The sequence below is a fragment of the Gossypium arboreum genome, chromosome 8 (assembly GCF_025698485.1).
Source record: "Gossypium arboreum isolate Shixiya-1 chromosome 8, ASM2569848v2, whole genome shotgun sequence".
Taxonomy (NCBI): Eukaryota; Viridiplantae; Streptophyta; class Magnoliopsida; order Malvales; family Malvaceae; genus Gossypium; species Gossypium arboreum.
The window spans coordinates 26,640,350-26,662,667 of NC_069077.1; the positions used below are offsets into that span (position 1 = coordinate 26,640,350).

Genomic DNA, 22,318 nt, shown 5'->3' on the forward strand with positions numbered 1-22,318 from the left:
GCACGTTAAATTGACAAGTCAGTATGCATGGTAGTAAACGCACAGGCAAAGACACTGCCGTGTGTCTCAACCATGTGAAGGATACGACCTCTGGCCACGGGCGTGTTCCTTGGCCGTGTGCCCTAAATTGGATGCTGACGTCAAAAATAGAATGTCAAGGCTTTGAGACACGAGCGTGTCGTGGCCGTGTGAGGGACACGGGCAATGGACACTGGCATGTGTCAGGCCGTGTGAAAACCCCTGTAGGTTCGAATTTAGAATTTAATTCACATGGGCCCGGGGCACGGGCATGTCCCCATGTGCTTAGGCCGTGTGAACCACACGAGCCATCAGCACGGCCATGTCATAGTGGCCACACGGGCGTGTTGCCCTTCCACACAGGCGTGTGCCCTATTTCAAGGGTCATTTTTAAAAAGTTAGTTTAAGGACCTAAGTTGGTTCTGAATGGCTTCCAATGGATGTTTCAGGCCTCGTAGGCCCATACTAAGGAGTTTAGACAAAGTTCAATTTTTTTTTTTAATTTGACCAAGTCTTAATGACATCGCAATAATTGTATTCATGTGATTAAGTGTGGTAACGCCTCGTATCCCGCCCCGGCATAGGGCTCGGGTGTGGGGTGTTACAAGGAGTCCAAAAGTGGCTAGACACCAAAGAATTGTGTTGCATGGTGGAAGGAATGTGCAACGTTTTTAACCTACTAATACAAGAAACAATAAAGTGTTAGAATGTGTTAAGGAACAATAAAGACTTAAAACAAATGAAAACCTAAGGCTAAGAGTAAATGAAAATTTTTGAAACCCGAAAACTCGAAAAAATGCAAAGCAACTTGACAAACTTCGTTTGAGGTGTTCTCGATTTCTAAAAATCATGAAATTTAAATTTGAGCCTCTTCAAATAATGTAGATTTGATATAGAAAGTCTCAGCACAAAATTCAACCCACGGGATTTTCTTATTTTTTCTTTTCTTTTCGTATTTTATTTTTTTGTACTTTATCGATCACTTTTTTTGTGGGAAATAATTTTTTTATATTGTAATACAATGCCAAGAATCAGTATATAAAATTTTAGATAAATTGAAAAGGTTTTACCTACTCAAAAATATATTTCTCCAAAAATAATTATGAGTAAAAACTACTTATAGATTGTTTTGCAACGAAAATCAATTCAGAAATCAACCATAAACACCCAAAATGCCCAAATCTGATACCAACTGATAAGGAATGAAGCAAGTGAATGTGGGAGTGGATCGTAAATTTTTTCAAAGTCAAGGATTTGACTTAGGGCTTTAGACGTTCGGAAAGAAACTTGGATTTTTGACATAACCTGAAACGCAATCAAATCCAAGTTAGATAAAACAATTAAAATAAATAACTAAGGTCATTAAAATAGAATAATAAATCTACGATTAGAACAATAATTAAAATAGAATGTGGTATGTAAAAGTTCTAAGAAGCCTTAGAAACACGAAGAATTCACAACCCCCTTCAAACAACTCTAATTTCCCCTCCAAGAAAGAAAACTTGGTAAGAAAACTTGATAAGAAAAAGTTTAAAGATGATCCCCACAATCTTAAAAGATTGTTAAAACTCTTCTAAAAGAAACTCAAGAGAAATTATTGAAAAGAAAATTTCAAAGAGTATTTATTAACTCAAGAGAAAAGTTGAACAAAAATAAATTGAATGATTTGTGTACAATGCAAAAGCCTATATATAGTAAACTTTATTATTGACATAAAACACCTAAATAACTTAAATTACTTAATAATTATTAAAATTTTGGAATAATAAAATAATAAGAGTTGATAAATACAATATTGAGCTCATATATAATAAAAATTAAGCCAAAAATCTGAACCCAATATGATTTAAACTCGAATTAAAAGCTTGAAACTCGTAATTCCTGTCATAATCATGTCCAGAAATTTTGTTCACGCAATCTTTATTAAAACAATCATAACTTGAGCTCCCAAACTCAAAAGTGCGTTTCAAAGATAAGAGATAGATATTTAAACTCCATGAGACATCTCAGTCTAGAAATGTTAGGATCCCATCTAAAAATTCATTGCAAGGCTATTGATTTCCCGAGCTTAAAAATTGGCAACTTTGGTGAATGGAATTTAATAAATTTCACCCTATCCGTGCATTATCGAAAGCTTACTACTATTTTCAAATATTATTTTAAGACATATTCTGAGAAATATGATTATTCACTAAGTTCTCAATGAACTCACCCACTCCTCTTTTAGTCCTTTTCAGGTAAGTAGGTCGTAGATGGCATAGGCAAGGTTGATGATGGGGCAAGGATGTTCCTGAGCAGATATCGGTGAACCTGGGTTAATGACAATGAGAATTTGTTAAGGGTTTTAGATATATTTATAAGTTCAAGACTCTAACAATGTTATTTAAAGAGTGGTTATTTTATTCTGTTTAGTTTTCTAGTTTATTGTGAACCATGTTTTAAATACTTGATGTTACATAAATAAAGCCGATTTTTTTATGCATGAGAATTTTATGTTTATGTATGTCTAAGTTAGATTTATAATTTAACTCTATTGTGTACTCTATATGTAGCATGCCATAATTACATGTGATAAACCGTAATTTATACATATTTTTATCCCATGCTTAACACATTTATGGATGATTTCTCTTTAGATTTGGTGAATTCGATGCTCCTAATTCTTTAATTTCATGTTTTATACTTAGGTGAGCACAGGAGAGTAAAAAGATCAAGAAATGGGCCGAAAATGGAAAAAATGGACCCATATGGGAAATCAACATGGCCTGGACTTCCTCACACAGGCATGTCACACGGCCGTGTCCCTTTGACAGGATTGAAGCATGACTTACACGGGTAGACTTCAAGCCCGTGCCTATTCAACAGCCTTGACCAAGGGCTAGAGTAATTGCACAAGAGCGTGTCACACGGGCGTGTCCCTGTCGAGCCTAAGTATAACCCTATTTAGAAAAGGCCAATTTTGAGGGCTCTTAGGCATTTTAAAGCCTATTTAAACACCTAAGGAGACACTTAGAAGGAGACGTAGAGTAGGGGGCATGGAATTACTCAAGGAAAGCTGATTGGTCCATCTCAGAAGCCGGATTCATCATCAAGACTGAAGATCTCCCTTCAATTTCCATTCAGGGGTTTTGGGTTTTCTTTATGTTTTGTATTCATTATTCTTCTGAGATGTTTTCTTCTATAATTATGAACTAAACCCCCTAAATACCTAAGGAGAATGAAACCTAAGACTGATCTTGTTATTATTATCTGAATTGTATGATTAATATTTGACTTGTTCTTAATTATGTGTTCTTAATTCTTGTTTTAATATTCCAGTATATTGATTTGAGTTAATACTCTCATTCAGAGAAGGAATAGACCTTGTCTAAGAGTAAATTTGTCATAATTAAGCAGAGTTGATTGCACGCCTAGAGATAGGGTGATAAGATTTTGCCGGATTAGGGTGAAACCTAATAAGGGGATCCATAGATTGAGTTAATGCAACACTAGGTGTTGTTAGAAAGAGGTTTCAATTAATCAACCTAGGGTTAGACGTTATTAGTCTCGAGAGAGATAATAATATAACTTAGGGATTTCTACGAATCAATTCAAATGAATAAATCGTCTGATTTAGAGTCAAATAAAAAGTGAAGTCTAGGTGGATTTTTCCTTGGGTATTGTCTTAATCAATCAAATTTTCCCAAAAGCATTTCCCCAATTTCTCTCTGTGCACTCTTAGTTTAGTTAATTAATTTAGATAAACAAATCCCTTAATTTTTAGGCTAGATAATAAAAAGAAAGTAATTACTAGTACTCTTGGTTCCTTTGGGTTCGACAATCCGGTCTTGCTAAAGCTATACTACTGTTCGATAGGTACACTTGCCTTCATCCTGATAATAGTTAGTTTCAAGAATGCTTAATTATAAATTTTTAAAATCTGTCGTGAATATCACGTACCAAGTTTTTGGCACCGTTGCCGGGGAACTAGGATATTAGGAACACTCGATTTTTATTACTTTTACCATTTTACTTTTATTGCAATTTAAATTTTTATTTTCTTTTCTAATTCTTTATTTATTCTCTTCTGACAGGTTTTTCTAGTTTATGACCAGAAGAAACCTATCAGGCCCATTACTATTTGATAGTGAGATCGATCGTACAGTTCACAGAAATCGAAGAGAAATAAAGCGAAGCTTAAGATACACAGAGGAAGAGGAAGAGGACAATATTTCAACCACAACTGAGGAGATGGCTGAAAACTAAGAAAATCCACTACCTCTTGTGATTGCTGCTAATGAAAATCCTGCTCCACGTACTATGTATGATTATGCTAAACCTTCTTTAACAGGAACTAAATCGAGCATAGTTAGCCCTACTATTGTTGCCAATAATTTTGAACTGAAACCTAACACCATTCAAATGATCCAACAGTTTGTTCAGTTTGATGGTTTGCGGGACGAGGATCCCAACGCTCACTTGGAAAATTTCTTAGAATTTTGTGACACTTTTAAAATCAATGGCGTTTTTGATGATGCCATTCACCTTCGTTTGTTTCCCTTTTCGTTAAGGAATAAGGCTAAACAATGGTAACTCGTTACCACGAGGGTCAATCACTACATGGGAACAAATGACTAAAAAGTTTTTATTAAAATATTTTTCGCCGGCTAAAACAATCAAATTACGTAATGATATCTCTTCTTTTGTACAGATAGATTTAGAAACACTCTATGATGCATGAGAGAGATACAAGGACCTTTTGAGAAGGTGCCCTCACCATGGGTTACCACATTGGCTACAGGTTCAAACGTTTCATAATGGCCTGAATCCTTCGACTCGACAGATGATCGACACAGCCGCTGGCGGAACCATCAATAATAAGACACCTGATGATGCTTATGAATTTATAGAAGAGATGTCACTGAATAATTATCAGTGGCAAGTCATGAGGACAAAGCCAACGAAAACAGCTGGTGTTTTTAACGTCGATTTGGTCACCATGCTCTTTAATCAGGTATAACTTTTGAACAGAAAAATTGACGGTTTTCTTGGTTCTTCACAGGTTCACCCAATAATTTAGATTACCTACCTTATGGCCACAACATGGAGAACGAGCAGTTAAATTACATGGGTAATAATCCTCGATCTCAAAATAATCCTTATAGTAATACTAACAATGCAGGTTGTAAGAACCACCCAAATTTCTCATGGGAAGGCCAAGGGAATCAACGACCACCACCACCTTCAGGTTTCCAACAACCACCCTACCAATAAGAGAAAAAGCCGAACCTTGAGGAGATGCTAACAAAATTCATCTCAGTGTCAGAACCTCGTTTTCAGAATACCGAAATAGCACTTAAAAATCAACAAGCATCGATCCAAGGGCTCGAAACTTAGATAGGTCAGCTCGCTAAATTGATATCTAAACGACCACAAGGTAGCCTACCGAGTAACACTGAATCTAACCCAAGGGAGCAAATCAATTCAATTACCATTTAAGATAAGGAAGGGTTAGTTGCACCTGAACCAGAATAGAGGCAAGAAACAGTGGTAAGTAAAGGTAAGGGTGATAAACCGTAATTCATACATATTTTTATTCCATGCTTAGCCTATTTATGAATGGTTTCTCCTTAGATTTGGTGAATTCGATGCTCCTAATCCTTTAATTTCATGTTTTATCCTTAGGAGAGTATAGGAGAGTAAAAAGAGCGAGAAACGGGCCAGAAACGGAGAAAATAGACCCACGTGGGAAATCAACATGGCCTGAACTTTCTCACACGGGCGTGTCACACGGCCGTGTCCCTTTGGCAGGATTGAAGCATGACTTACACAAATATACTACACGCTCGTGCCTATTCAACAGCCTTGACCACGGGCTGGAGTAATCGCACATTGGCGTGTCACACAGGCGTGTCCCTGCCAAGTCCAAATATAACCCTATTGGAAAAAGGCAAATTTTAGGGGCTCTTAGGCATTCTAAAGCCTATTTAAAAACCTGAGGAGGCACTTAGAAGGGGGATAGAGAGTAGGAAGCAAGGAACTCAAGGAAATCTGATTGATCCATCTCAGAAGTCGGATTCATTATCAAGACTGAAGATCTCCCTTCAAGTTCCTTCAGGAGTTTTGGGTTTTCTTTTGTTTTGTTATCTTTATTCTTTCGAGATGTTTTCTTTCAAAAGTATGAACTAAACCCCCTAATACCTAAGGGGAATGAAACCTAAGACGGATCTTGTTATTATTATCTGAATTGTATGATAAATATTTGACTTGTTCTTAATTATGTGTTCTTGATTCTTGTTTTGATATTCCAGGATATTGATTCAAGCTAAGCTCTTATTCAGAAGTTAAGCTCTTATTCAGAGAAGGAATAGACCCTGTCTAAGAGTAAATTTGTCATAATTAAGCGGAGTTGATTGCACGCCTAGAGATAGGGTGATAAGATTTTGCCGGATTAGGGTGAAACCTAGTAAAGAAATCCATAGATCGAGTTAATGCCATTCTAAGATATTAATTAGAAAGGGATTTCAATTATTCAACCTAGGGTTAGACGTTATTAGTCTCAAGAGAGATAATAATATAACTTAAGGATTTCTACAGATCAAGTCAAATGAATAAATTGTCTGATTCAGAGTGAAATAACAAGTGAAGTCTAGGTGGATTTTTCCTTAGGTATTGTTTTAATCAATCAAATTTTCCCAAAAGTATTTTCCCAAATTTTCTTTCTGTGCATTCTTAGTTAATAATTAGTTTAGATAACCAAACCTCTTAATTTTTAGGCTAGATAATAAAAAGAAAGTAAATACTAGTACTCGTAGTTCCTTTGGTTCGACAAACCAGTCTTGCTGGACTATACTACTGTCCGATAGGTACGCTTGCCTTAATCGCGATAATAAGTTAGTCTCAAGAACGATTCTTTCATAAATCTTTAAAACCTCTCACGAATATCACGTATCAAGTTTTTGGCACCGTTTCCGGGGACCTAGGATATTAGGAACACTCGATTTTTATTACATTAGCCATTTTACTTTTATTGTAATTTAAATTTTTATTTTCTTTTCTAATTTTTCATTTATTTTCTTCTAACAGGTTTTTTCTGGTTTATGACCAGGAGAAACCCGTCAGGACCGTTACTGTTTGATAGTGAGCTCGATTGCACAGTTCGCAGAAATCGAAGAGAAATAAGGTGAAGTTTACGATGCACAGAGAAAGAGCGCGAGGACGATACTTCAACCACAACCGAGGAGATGGCTGAAAACCAAGAAAATCCACTACCTCCTATGATTGTTGTTAATCAGAATCCTGCTCCACGCACTATGTATGATCATGCTAAACCTTTTTTAACAGGAACTGAATCGAGCATAGTTAGACCTACTGTAGCTGCAAATACTTTTGAACTGAAACCTAACACAATTCAAATGATACAACAATTTGTTCAGTTTGATGGTTTCCAGGACGAAGATCCCAACGCTCACTTGACAAACTTTTTGGAACTATTTGATACATTTAAAATTAATGACATTTCTGATTATGCTATTCGCCTTCAGTTATTCCCTTTTTTATTGAGGAATAAGGCTAAACAGTAGTTGAACTCGTTGCCATGGGGGTCACTCACTACTTGGGAACAAATGATTGAAAAGTTTTTATTAAAATATTTTCCGCCGGCTAAAACGGCTAAATTACGTAATGATATCTCTTCTTTTGTGCAGATGGATTTAGAAACACTCTACGATACATGGGAGAGATATAAAGACCTCTTGAGAAGATGCCCTCGCCATGGGTTACCACTCTGGTTACAGGTTCAAACCTTTCATAATGGCCTAAATCCTTTGACTCGGCAGATGGTTGACACAGCTGCTGGCGGAACCATTAATAATAAGACACCTGAAGATGCCTATAAATTTATAGAGGAGATGTCACTGAATAACTATCATTGGCAAGTCATGAGGACAAAGCCAAAGAAAACAGCCGGCGTTTATAACGTCGATTCGGTCACCATGCTCTCTAATCAGGTAGAACTCTTGAATAAGAAAATTGATGGTTTTCTTAGTTCTTCACAGGTTCACCCAGTAATGCAGTGCAAAGCAAGTGGAGGTGGATCAAGCAGTTCAGAATATCCATCTTATGGCCACAACATGGAGAACGAGTATTTAAATTACATGGGTAACAATCCTCGATCTGAAAACAATCTTTATAGCAATACTTATAATGCAGGTTGGAGGAACCACCCAAATTTTTCATGGGGAGGCCAAGGAAATCAAAGACCACCACCCCCTTCAGGCTTTCAACAGCCACCATACCAGCAGGAGAAAAAGCCGAACCTTGAGGAGATGCTAACCAAATTCATCTTGGTGTCAAAAACTCATTTTCAGAATATCGAGACGGCACTCAAAAATCAACAAGCATCAATCCAGGGGCTCAAAACTCAGATTGGATAGCTCGTCAAGCTGATTTTCGAATGACCATAAGTAGCCTGCCAAGCAACACTAAATCTAACCCAAGGGAGCAACTCAACGCGATTGCCATTCAAGATGAGGAAGGGTTAGTTGCAAAACCATGGCCAGAAACGGTGGTAAGCAAAGGTAAGAATGAGATAGGCCAAAATGACCCAAAGCCGATGAGTACAGAATATAAACCTCGTGTACCATACCCCAATATGAATTTACCGTTTATTGAAGCCCTTTCGCAGATGCCAAATGCAATCAAGTTTTTAAAAGAGTTTTTAACAAATAAACGAAAGTTGGATGAGGCGTCGCATGTGGAGTTGAATGCAGTTTGCTCAGCCATATTACAGAATAAGCTACCCAACAAATTGAAAGATCCAGGAAGTTTTACGATTCCTTGTTTAATTGGTAGTTTACGTGTTCGTCATGCATTGGCTGACTTGGAGGCAAGCATTAATGTTATGCCTTATAAAATGTTTAAACAGCTAGGTCTTAGGAAACCCAAACAAACTAGGATAAGCATTCAATTGGCTGATAAAACCATTAGATTTCCTAGGGGTATCATTGAAGATGTTCTTGTTAAGATCGATAAATTTATATACCCAGTAGACTTTGTTGTTATAGACATGGAAGAGGCTAGTAACGCAACTTTAATTTTAGGACGACCCTTTTTAGCAACTGCTAGAACCATTATTGATGGTGGTACAGGTGAACTCACACTTCATGTGGGAGACGAAACAATCACCCTTCAAGCTCGTAATAAAGTAACACATCAAAAATTGAAGGTGGTTGTAAAAATCATTCTACTAGTATTGATCATGTGGTGACACCCTCTATGCAGGAAACAGTTTCGAAGAATACATATGAGTTGTGTTCAAACAACAACAAAGGACCTATTTATGAAGAACGAAGGTTACAAATCGAGGAGCTAGATGAATGTCGGACACATAAACCGAGAACACCCGATGAATTGAAACCGAGCCAGGACAAGTTCAATACCTCACCAAATCAACTTAAGGTTAGAGACAAAGTACTACTAGATGCAACAGATCCTCACATTGCCACTCTTAAACCTAATGAAGAAATCCCTCTTACGGTACTCAGTATTTTCCCATATAGTATAGTCGAGGTAATTCATCCCAAATTCAGCACATTTAAGGTAAACAATACCCGTCCTAAACCTTATGTTGATAAAGTTGATAGTCGGGATGAGGAGTGTAAACTCCTCGCACCACCTTGACCATACAGAAGAGAGGTAAGTCAAGCTTAGAATATAAATAAGCGCTTCTCGGGATGCAACCCAAGCACTAACAGTGTTAACTTCTTTAAAATTTTAGTTTTTAACATCTAACACACTAACCGAATCATGGAACACAGACTTTCAAAAAACCACACGGCCAGACACACGGGCGTACATTAAGCCGTTCGAAAATAGGGCAAGATTTTTTCCCCAACACAGGATGCGATAAGTTGCCACAGTCGTGCGACATGGCCGTGGGCTAAACTGCCAAAACAACACGGGCGTGTCTCACGCCCGTGCCTCGAAACTGTGGTTGAAACTGAGAATGTAACATGGGCATACAACACGCCCGTGCCATCCACCCGTGGTCGACACTATCAAAAAACGAACACGGGTGTAGACCTATGTACATCAGCATGGGAGAAGTGAACGAAGTAAGACACGACCGTGCGACATGGGTGTGTACAGCCACACACCCAAAGAACACGGGCGTGGGCCAAATTTCAGACGCGCCCAAATTCAAAATTCGCAAAACACATAGGCAAAAATTAGGCCACATGGCCGTGTACCCCAAAATCTATATAAACCCCTCAATATTCATCAGCTCCCTCCCCAAAAAACCCTAACCCTAGCTGCTGCAACTTCACACGCCCTACCTCCCACACTCGTGCGCCGCCTACAACACCTATTCCGACGCCTCAAGTTCCTTCTTTTTGCGTTTGTTTACTCTTTTCTCTCTATTTTCTTTAAATATGTTGCTTATTTCATGATTCCTCTGCTATATTGAAATATTTTGAATGAATATTCATAGTTAGAATATTAAAATACTCATGCTTGTTTAATAAAAATTTTTGTCATTTTAGTTACTACATTATGCTATACTCTTTCATTTTCCCTTGTTTCCATGAAATTTATGCCTACCCACATGCATTTATTCATTATTTCCATAATCCTCTAACTTGATATATTTAGTGGTTTTAGTTTGTATCATCTCGTACGTAAATCTCATAAAATATTCATATTTAGCCTTAATTTCCCATACTATTCTTGGGGCATATTGGTTGAACTTCAAGTTTTCAATGCAGGTACAATTTCATCCTCACGTGGAAAGAAGACTGCTATTCCCGCCTCGAAGAAGAGGAAAGGAGCAGCGTCATCCTCGGGTCCTACCATGGAGATTAGGCACCCGTTCCTCTAGGTTCCCTTGAGACCCCAAGAGGAATTATATCATATATTACAGGCCCGAACCCTAGGTGTAACACCCCGTACCTGATACCATTGTCGGAAGCGACCACGAGGTGCTAACAGACATAATTCATGTATGTTCACAGTCCATTTTAAAAATTTCCAGACAGCTGGCTATCTGCGTCACTGTCACCTTAAAAATCATATCTTGAGTTCCAAAACTCGAAAATCAGTTTTGTAATTTTTCCCTGAAACTAGACTCATATATACATCCACAATTTGTTTTCTAGAATTTTTGGTTGAGCCAATTAGTACAGTTTATTAGTTAAAGTCTCCCCTGTTACAGGGTTCGACTACACTGACCTTCCTGCATTTTGACTTAGATAACTCCTTATACAGGGCTTCAATACTTATGCTGTTTGTTTCTAATGAAACTAGACTCAAAAAGGAATCTATAAATATATGGCATGACTTCTAATTATCTCTGGTTAATTTATATTGAATTTCCAAAGTCAGATCAGGGGATCCAGAAATCGCTCTGGTCCTATCCCACGAAAACTTAAATATCTCTTAAAATACGACTCATATGACCTTTTCGTTTCTTCCATATGGAAGTAGATTTATTAAGGTTCGATTACATAATTTATTCACTATTTAATTCCGTTCCTACTATTTTTAGTGATTTTTCAAATTCACACCACTGCTGCTGTCAGCATCTGCCTTTAAGGTAGACTTTACATATTACATAGTTTCCATGATTCAACTAACCCTTTAGCATATATAGCACAAAGTATGATCGTGATTAACCATTCCAATGGCCAATCATTGCCAAGCATATCCACACCTCTCAATAACCATATACATACAAAATGATTATAACATTATGCTCAAAAATATATATAAGCCATTTTCGCATGGCTATCAAAATTTGTACAATACCGAAAGGTACATAACCAACATCAAAAGGGTAGTCCTATACATGCCATTTCAAAGTTCAACCAAAAGTGTACCAAAGGGGTTTGATAGTGTGGACGACTTGACTTCGACAATCCAGAGTCCGATGGTGACGAACCAAAATCTATAAAACAGAGATTCAAAGAAACGGAGTAAGCATTTAATGCTTAGTAAGTTTTGAGCCATAAAATTTGACACAACTAAAGTGTAACATTCATATGGCTAAGCGGATAATTTCATATGCACAAATTCTCAATATCATACTTACTTCACATTACCAACCCTTATATTCATACACAAAAGATCAACTTAGCCAAAGGCGGTAGCTCATTTATCGATCGACGAATACTATTTGTAAGGATCAACTAATTCAAAACATATCTGAAACATACCTCATCGCTGGGATTTTACGAGCGTATTAATTGAAACTATTACAGCAAGGTCGCTCATTCCCAAGCCAAGTACCTTGGATTTAACCGGATATAGCTACTCACTCGAATACCTTGGGACATAGCCCTGGATATAGTAACTTCGCACAAATGCCTTGGGACTTAGCCGGAACTAGTAACTTCGCACAAATGCCTTGGGACTTAGCCGGATATGGTAACTCGCACAAATGCCTTGGGCTTAGCCCGAATTAGCCACTAGCACAAATGCCTTGGGACTTAGCCGGTTATCAATCCGAATATCCATGCACATATCAATAAATCATGACACATCAATATTTCATTTTCATAACTAGAATTCAAACACAATTCACTTATCAAGCATTATCATTTTCGGCTCAATAGCTACATACAAAGGGCATGATTTTGATTTGCTTATAACATAATCTAATCGAATCATAATCTAAGTTTCATTACTCGAAAACTTACCTTGGATGTTGTCGAACGATTTCGACGGCTATTCGATCACTTTTTCCTTTCCCTTATCCAACTTTGGTCCTCTAAGCTCTTGAGCTAACTCAAACAATTTTAACTTATTAAAGTCTCATTATGCTAGCTTATGGCCGAATATGACAATGAATTTGATAGGTCATATGGCCACCTTTAGCTCAAATACAAAATGGTCATACGCATTTTTAATCACATTACAATTTAATACCATTAATCTAACATTTCCTCATGTGCAACTTTATGACCGAATACACATATCATTAACTCAACATCAATTAACTAAGCACTTAAACAAATTCTCTTTAACTATACACACATTCGGCAATGAAAAAGACAATTTAGCAAACCTTAAATTCAACTTATAACAATATATATATATTCAATATTCAAAGCATTTAACATCACTCCACCATAATTTTTACATCATGGCCGAATGTTCCTTTGAACCATTTACCCTTACAAGGCATAAATTTCACCATCAAAACTAACAAGCTTATAATCCCATGACCGAAACCTTAGTCTAGCAAACCACCATAAAGCATGAGAGCTCTTTTTCCTCAAAGCTCTTTTTCCTTCTTTTTCTTTCTTCTATTCGGCCAAGAACAACATGAGAGCTTTTTTTTTTTTCTTTCTTTTTCTTTCTTCTATTCGGCCAAGAACAACATGAGAGCTTTTTTTTCTTTCTTTTTCTTTTTTTATCATCATTTACCTTCCCATTATTATTTTATTGCCCATACTCCTTATTTTATTTTTCCTAACATAAAGCATTAACCCAACATGTTCATGACATGTTTTTTTAGCCATAACATTTTGTCCACCCTCATGCTCATGGCCGGCCACTACTAATTAGGGGGGGAAAATTGACATGCAAGTCCACCCTTTTGATTACCTGCACTAATAGATCCTTATAGATTAACCTATCACATTTCAAAAGTGTCACACATAAGTCCTATTGACTAAATTCACATGCAATTTACTAAATCGAAGCTTAAAACTTTCACACATTCATATTCACATATTTTAGACAATAAATATCATATTCAAATAATTTGGTGACTCGGTTTAGCGGTCCCGAAACCGCTTTCCGACTAGGGTCACTTTAGGGCAGTCACACTAGGTGTGGGCCTCAACATTGACTGGGCCGCACTCGAGTAAATTCAATTCGCTGACGCGGTCCGAGCTTTTCTAGCGACTGACCCGTGGGGGCTCTTCTTTGAGATCGTCGAGCCGACATATCTAGAGTTTACATTGGAACTCTTCTCGACGTTCCATCTTCAAACCGTCATGACAAACTTCGTCGATCCTGGAATGGTCTAGTTCCGCCTTGGTGGTCTAGTACGCCAGTTGAGCGTACCCGAGTTTGAGATTGCACTAGGGCTATACACGAAGGAATTCATGGTCGACAATGAGCTCAACGCCCTCCACCACCACATCCACTACTCCCCCTCAAAATGCTGGAGGAACCTCGACCCTACCTCGACCACCTACGACCCTAGCGGCTCCAAGGCATCGGCTCTCCCTCCATCCTTGAAGTATCTACACGCCATATTAGCTGAGACTCTGAGAGGAGAAGAGAGAGCACCGACGTCGTCACCACCCACGATGACTATTTCTTATGGAGTATGGCGAATGAGCACGTCATTGACCTTGCCTACTTTATTGCCCTCGCCATTTGCCACCAGACGGAGCGGCACAGGAGAGGGGTAATCTCTATCGGGCCCTATGTGACTCGAGTGGCTCGACACTTTGGGCTCCTCAACACAGCAGCCCAATCATCCTTCCTCACTCTCATGGCCAGATGGCCCCACAAGGCATCTCGAGCATGCTAAGTATGAGAATGATCGAGAAACGACGTGGCACCTATCCTCCTCAGATCCGCCTTTTCTAGTCCACCGAGGAGGAGAATTCAGAGGACATTACTGATGATGTCCCTCCAAGTCATGAGGACCCACCATCTCAGCCAGCACCCCATCTCGTCCAGTTCATGCGGCGGCTTCATACGCTGACATCTCTGAGCGCCTTACTCGATTCGAGCAGCAGTGTTTTCAGCGCTTCGATAACATTGATGCTACTCTACAGCAGATTTGTCAGCACTTCCACATCTCATCGCCACCCCCACCTCATGAACCATCTAGCGATGAAGATGTTTAAAAACTTATATTTATATTTTATGTTGTTACTTTTATTCTATTTTAAGACTACTTTTTATTTTTCTTTAAGCTTATTTTTATTAGGTTTTATAATTATTATTTTACAATTTTTAATTTTGGCTATTTCATTACGAGTAATTATTATTCTTTATATATTTCCTAAAAAATTTCTTGATTCTATCACAGTTATAAAGAGCTCCAAAGCTCACTATTACTCAGGAACTTAGAACTCCACTGGGAAAGGTTCCCCACGACTACCATGCCCTACTCGACCATGACCATAACCAACATGAGATATAATATTCTTTTGGCACCGCATTTGTGGAACCCAACCTCTACCACCACCGGAGTATCCTCCTCCACCCTTATCATTGCTTTGGCCGTTTATTCTCCATGACTCCAATTTAAGGAGTTCATTCATCATTCAGAAAGTTTCACTTCTCTCCCTATCTTATGATTATGAATCTATCTTTGTCAATATATCTTTCTTTTTACATTGAGGGCAATGTACATCTTAAGTGTGGGGGATCTTTTGTATCATCATTAGAAATCCCTGAATTTTGTCTTATTCTCACGTGAATCACTCATATCTCTATTGGAATGAATTTTGATTAATTTATGATTTTTATTGATACGTCTTGAATTAAAACATAGGCATTTATGCATTAATTGTTTAAACTTTAAGACATTAGGGAATCAAGCATGATAAGTTGATTTTTGAAGAATTAAAAACTTTTAGGTTGTTTCCCTGAGTTTAGGTATTATCTTGAGTTGAAATTCAAAAGTTTGAACATCAAAAAGCCATAATTTTTTGTGAGATCTTGAGCCTTTAGAGCATATTTTATTCCTTTCATACTCACTTTCATTATGAGTGCGTCAGTTTTAATTTGTTATTCTAGAACTTGCTTGATTATGCATGTCAAGACCACACATTTGATTTGATATGTCAAGATGATAAAGGCACTTAGGTTTAACCCACTCACTCCACAAATGGCTACCTTCATAATCAACCTTTAGTGAACCCCTTTGAGCCTAACAAACCATTAATTGATTTACCCTCAATATTAACCCATAACCCATTATTGTTGAAATCCCCTAATTTGATCCTTATTTTTGTCGAGATTTGATTTGAACTAATTGCTTAGCTATCTTTTGTTCTTTTATGTATTTGACTTGTTCTTAAAAAAAATTACTTCAATACATATTAATAGTAATTCGTCGTTTTTGAGCTTGAGTGTTAATTCCATATTCTGAGAAGAAGCTCACTTGTAGTCAACTGATGACTAGTTATTTTTCTAGCTAGGTAATTTTTCAATCCAATCTTGATTCTAATGTCTTCTTTCATCTTGTGACCACACCCCTAACCAAAGCCACGTTACAACCCTCTAAATGAGCTCTTTGATTGATATATCAACTCAATATATAGTGGTGGAGATTTAATTTTCAAGCAAGCCTATGGTAATAACTTTTCATATTGACTATTGAGTGCTTTTATTGATGTCCTTAAACACCTTGACTGATTTGAGTGAACCTTTAGTGAGGATGTTAAACTCTGTGATATTTTGATCAAAGGTAATCACTTAGATGAGGGGAGACACCTATGTTTTCGTGATAAAATGTTTAACTTGGAATGTTTGAAACTTTGATGTACTTTTAGTTGAATTTTCAATGTATGAGTACTTATGGATCATTTCGAGATACTATTGATAGGGATTATAAAGTGAGAAGAATTTATTTTGATTAAGAGTTGAGGATTTTTGCTTGAGGACAAGCAAATGCTTAAGTGTGGGGTATTTGATAAACCGTAATTCATACATATTTTTATCCCATACTTAGCCTATTTATGAATGGTTTCTCCTTAAATTTGGTGAATTCGATGCTCCTAATCCTTTAATTTCATGTTTTATCCTTAAGAAAGCATAGGAGAGTAAAAAGAGCGAGAAACGGACTGAAAACGGAGAAAATAGACCCACTGGGAAATCAACAAGGCCTGGACTTTCTCACACCGGCGTGTCACACGGCCGTGTCCTTTTGGCAGGATTGAAGCACGACTTACACGGGTATACTATACGTCTGTGCCTGTTCAACAGCCTTGACCACGGGCTAGAGTAATTGCACATGGACGTGTTACACGGGCATGTCCCTGTTGAGCCCAAATATAACCCTATTCGAAAAAGGCCAATTTTGGGGGCTCTTAGGCATTCTAAAGCCTATTTAAGTACCTGAGGAGGTACTTAGAAGGGGGACGGAGAGTAGAAAGTAAGGAGTTACTCAAGAAAAGCTGATTGATCCATCTCAGAAGTCGGATTCATCATCAAGATTGAAGATCTCCCTTCAATTTCCATTCAAGGGTTTCGGGTTTTCTTTATGTTTTGTATTCGTTATTCTTCTGAGATGTTTTCTTCTATAATTATGAACTAAATCCCCTAAATACCTAAGGGGAATGAAACCTAAGACGGATCTTGTTATTATTATCTGAATTGTATGATAAATATTTGACTTGTTCTTAATTATGTGTTCTTAATTCTTGTTTTGATATTCCAGGATATTGATTCAAGTTAAGATCTTATTCAGAGGAGGAATAGACCCTGTCTAAGAGTAAATTTGTCATAATTAAGCGGAGTTGATTGCACGCCTAGAGATAGGGTGATAAGATTTTGCCGAATTAGGGTGAAACCTAATAAGGGAATCCATAGATCGAGTTAATGCAATTCTAGGGTGTTAATTAGAAAGAGATTTCAATTATTCAACCTAGGGATATGTAACACCCCAATCCCGTATCCGTCGCCGGAATAGGTAAAGGGGCATTACCGGACTTGAAACTCATATCAGAACAGTAATTTTTTTTTTTTGAACATTCTTTTAGATAAGTACTAAAGACAGTCAGGGATACAATTTAAACTTCTATAAGTACACATTCAAAAGATGCCATTTTCGCATGGCTTATATACATTAACCAAAATATTCTTCGGCCACTAGTCTATTCTATACATGCCATAAAATAATTCTAAACATAACAGTAACAAGCAGTGGATAGTGATAGTGTACTAGTTGCTGACGATCCCCAAGCCTGTAGCTTCGAAATGAGATCTATAAAACAGAGAAAACAAAGTAAACGGAGTAAGCATTACAATGCTTAGTAAGTTTTAAGCAGTGTCAACTAATAACAATCAAATTATAACATAGTTGTTCGTATTTTTATTTCACTCTTCCTTCGGGCATACCATCCCTTTACCGAATATGCACATCTCATCATATACAATAGGCAAATAAACTTTCACATAAAAGTGAGCTCATGTGACATAGATATATTGTATAATTTCACATAACCTCTCAAACTGATCCGATGTCACATAATCATAGGAATAGTCTCATAGATTGCTCTCGTATACATCACATAACTACCTTATGATTTAGTTCAAATCAAGCTCACATATAAACTTGGAGTACATACCTGTTTAACCTTTCGCATTGAATATATTTATAAGCAATTCTTATTACGAAGTCTTATAGCTTTAACCTCTACTCGGATTATCGGCGAGACCTTTAGCTCAGATGAAATCTCCACACGAAGTTATCGGGTCTTACCCGGACAAAATCTCCACACGTAGTCATCGGGTCTTACCCGGACATAATCTCCACACGTAGTCATCGGGTCTTACCCGGAATATATTTCCAAGTTTCATGTACATTTAATCACATGTTACAACATTCACATCGACTGTCATATTTGTAATTCATTTGTCTCATCAAAAATCTAATAATACACACCTTTCACATTTGGTCATTCGGCCACAATATACACACACCGCCTACATATTTCACACTAGCCATTCGGCTTTACCACATATACATATCTCATACATATTTCACACTAGCCATTCGGCTTTACCACATATACATATCTCATATATATATTTCACATTGACCATTCGGCTTTATCACATATGCATATCTCATACATATTTCACATTAGCCATTCGGCTTTACCACATATACATATCTCATATATATATATATATATTTCACATTAACCATTCGGCTTTACCACATATGCATATCTCATACATATTTCACATTAGCCATTCAGCTTTACCACATATACATATCTCATATATATATATTTCACATTAACCATTCAGCTTTACCACATATACATATCTCATATATATATATTTCGCATTAGCCATTCGGCTTTACCACATATACATATCTCATACATATTTCACATTAGCCATTCGGCTTTACCACATATACATATCTCATACATATTTCACATTAGCCATTCGGCTTTACCACATATACATATCTTATACATCAATTTCAGCAATAGCTTATAAGCAACTCAAATAGTTTCATCAATGTTTACAACAAATTCATATATTCACTACAAGCTATTTTCCTGAGCAATAGTCACAAAATTATTTATAACTGGAGCTACAAAACTCAAAATCAATTGACGTTAATTTTCCATGAATATAGACTCATATATCCTCCATCCATAAAATTTTCAGAATTTTAGGTTTGGCCAATCAATACCAGATTTTTCTTAAAGTTTCCCCTGTTTCACTGTTTGATTAACTATTTGACTAATCTGACCACTCTTCACTATGAATCAAATTTCTCATTGTACAGAATTCAAAATGTGTTCTATTTGATTTCATTTGAAACTAGACTCATTAAGGAGTCTAAGCATACAAATTTTATCTTATAACAAGTTTTGTACAAATTATAATGATTTTCTAAAAACCGAACAGGGGATTTCGGAGTCATTCTGACACCGTCTCACTCAACTTTAAATATCTCTTTATAGGAAATTTCTTTGCTCACACGGTCTCTTTTATAAGAAACTAGACTAATTAAGCTTTGATTACATATTTTATTCAGCCTATAATTCCACACCATCAATTTATGGTGATTTTCTAAAATCACATTACTGCTGCTGTCCTAAGCAAAATATTACAATTTGCTCTTAAATTTCCAAGTCCAAACACTTATGAACTCACCATTTGAGTTTAAAACATATCATGGCCACATCATATCTTATTAAATCAACTCATTATGTCCTATTATGATTGAATTTACTCAACGTTTAATCACTTAAAACTTACCTCGGAAGTGGTCGACGACTAGATATCCACGACTATTCGTTTACTTTCTCTTTTCCCCTATCCGACTTTGATCCTCTTTGCTCTTAAGCTTAAGTAAAACAATAGATTTGCTTAAGTACTTAACTAATATTATTCACTTAACAATCACATTTGGCAATCACATATCATTTAATCTATATCTAAAACAATAGATTTCAATATGTATCATATTTAATAATTCATGCCATGACTCGATCTCATGCTTATTTAATTTATATCTAATTCACATTCACAAGCAAAGAGCCACTTAATTTATCATGCTTCCTTATACATGAATTTAATCATATTGCCGAATATTAACCCAACATCACAAGCATAATCACCATGAAACTTGCCTTAATACACATTTTATCCCATTGCCGAATACATATATATATCATCAAACAAATATTTATTCACATAACAACAATTCATTCACATCTCTATAAATGGTCATAATCGGACATTATAAACAAATCAACTAGTTTAGCATTCAAATTCTTCTAACCATTCCTCAATCATTTACTCAATGAACAACAATCCAAGCACATCAAAGCATAGTCGAATGTATCATTCTTCTTAAATTCAAAAATAAATGCATGGGCTAACTTCAAAATCTATTTAACAACTCAACTTTATAAACACATATTCGGCTAGGAAGAAAGATTGATAATTTAACAACCTTAGCTTAACATATAATTTGTTGTAACACATCTTTAAGCATTCTTTTATTCCATCAACTCAAAACACATTCATCACTCATAATAACTAAGTTCATATTCGGCAATGGCCTCCAATATAGTGACCGATTCTTCTCAACTAGCACCTAGTGTACACACATGATCATTTGTTTGATTCAAACACCTATCCACCAAAAATTTATCCAAATTTACAAGAACAACAACCACATTCCTTGTTATCTACCATGACCGAAACCCATATTCATTCACCAAATATCAAAAATTTAACATGGGTCCAATAAAGAACTTAGAAATTTACTAGGATTTAACTAATATTTCAAAAATTAACCAAAACTTCTTACCTTAATATTGACCTTAGATGACCGAATGCTTCACTCCCTTCTTCCTCTTTTCATTTCGGCCAAGAAGAACCGATTTCTTCTCTTGTTTTCATCACACTTTCATTCTTTTCTTTCTTTTATTATCCTTAGTATTTCTTTTATTTATTTCCTTTCTTTTACATAAAATAATGACCATTTCATGAAGATTCACTACATATTCTAATATATGCACCATCATGGCCGGCCACTATGTATAAAAAAAGGAGTATTTGACATGCAAAACCATTGTTTTCACTACATGCTTTAATAGGTCCTTATAGATTAACCTATCACATTTCACAAGTGTCACACATAAGTCCTATTAACTAAATTCACAAGCAATTAACTAAATCGAAGCTTAAAACTTTCACACATTCATATTCACATATTTTAGACAATAATTATCATATTCAAATAATTTGGTGACTCGGTTTAGCGGTCCCGAAACCGCTTTCCGACTAGGGTCACTTTAGGGCTGTCACAGGATAGACGTTATTAGTCTCGAGAGAAATAATAATAAAACTTAGGAATTTTTACGGATCAAGTCAAATGAATAAATCGTCTGATTCAGAGTGAAATAACAAGTGAAGTCTAGGTGGATTTTTCCTTAGGTATTGTCTTAATCAATCGAATTTTCCCAAAAGTATTTTCCAAAATTTTCTTTTTGTGCATTCTTAGTTAATAATTAGTTTAGATAACTAAACCTCTTAATTGTTAGGCTAGATAATAAAAACAAAGTAAATACTAGTACTCGTAGTTCCTTTGGGTTCGACAATTCGGTCTTGCTAAACTATACTATTGTTCGATAGGTACACTTGCCTTAATCGTGATAATAAGTTAGTCTCAAGAACAATTCTTTCATAAATCTTTAAACCCTGTCACGAATATCACGTATCAAAGGGTGAGGTGGACCACAATGACCAGAAACTAGTAAGTAAAGAGTTCAAACCTCGTGTTCCATACCCAAACGTGACAAGGAAATACCGCACAGAAGAACAATTCGGTAAATTCCTTAAATTATTAAAGAAGTTACATATTAACTTACTGTTTATTGAAGCTCTTTCGTAGATGCCAAACGCAGTCAAATTCTTAAAGGAGCTTTTAACAAATAAGAGGAAGATGGATGAGGCGTCGCATGTGGAACTAAATGCGGTTTGCTTAGCCATACTATAGAATAAGCTGGCCAACAAATTAAAAGATCCAGGGAGTTTTACGATGCCCTGTTTAATTGGTAGCCTAGATGTTAATAATGCTTTGGCTAATTTA

The 22,318-nt window shown here is 36.4% G+C and overlaps 2 non-coding genes across 2 annotated transcripts; both read right to left on the minus strand.

Annotated features, from left to right (window-relative positions):
- Window positions 1–4,675: 4,675 nt before the first annotated feature.
- On the minus strand, window positions 4,676–4,782 carry LOC128280059 (small nucleolar RNA R71). Its single transcript, XR_008270240.1, has one exon. It is a non-coding gene; the product is annotated as a small nucleolar RNA R71 (small nucleolar RNA).
- A 2,888-nt stretch (window positions 4,783–7,670) lies between these two features.
- LOC128279723 (small nucleolar RNA R71) lies at window positions 7,671–7,777 on the minus strand. The gene has a single exon (XR_008269920.1). It is a non-coding gene; the product is annotated as a small nucleolar RNA R71 (small nucleolar RNA).
- Between the last annotated feature and the right edge of the window lie 14,541 nt (window positions 7,778–22,318).